Here is a 283-nt window from a genome sequence, read left to right as displayed (position 1 = left end):
ACCACCCGCCAGGACGGCGCCGGCGGTCATTGCCCGCTTCTGTGGCGTGAACAGAGCAGGGAGAACGATGAGAACCGCCCCCCCCAGGCTCTCTCCGCACAACCCCCCAGTTTCTCAAAGCCCAGTTAACCCAGTATCCCCACTTCCCCTCCTCTGGCTTGGATGACAACATGGGGTCCAGGGCATGGTCTAGAACAGTGGTTCTCAACCTTCCTAATACCGCGACCCTTTAATACAGTTCCTCATGTTGTGGTGACCCCCAACCATAACATTATTTTCGTTC

The sequence above is a fragment of the Myotis brandtii genome, unplaced genomic scaffold (assembly GCF_000412655.1).
Source record: "Myotis brandtii unplaced genomic scaffold, ASM41265v1 scaffold573, whole genome shotgun sequence".
Taxonomy (NCBI): Eukaryota; Metazoa; Chordata; class Mammalia; order Chiroptera; family Vespertilionidae; genus Myotis; species Myotis brandtii.
The sequence above is the reverse complement of the archived record's forward strand: the minus strand, read 5'-3'. Positions refer to the sequence as shown.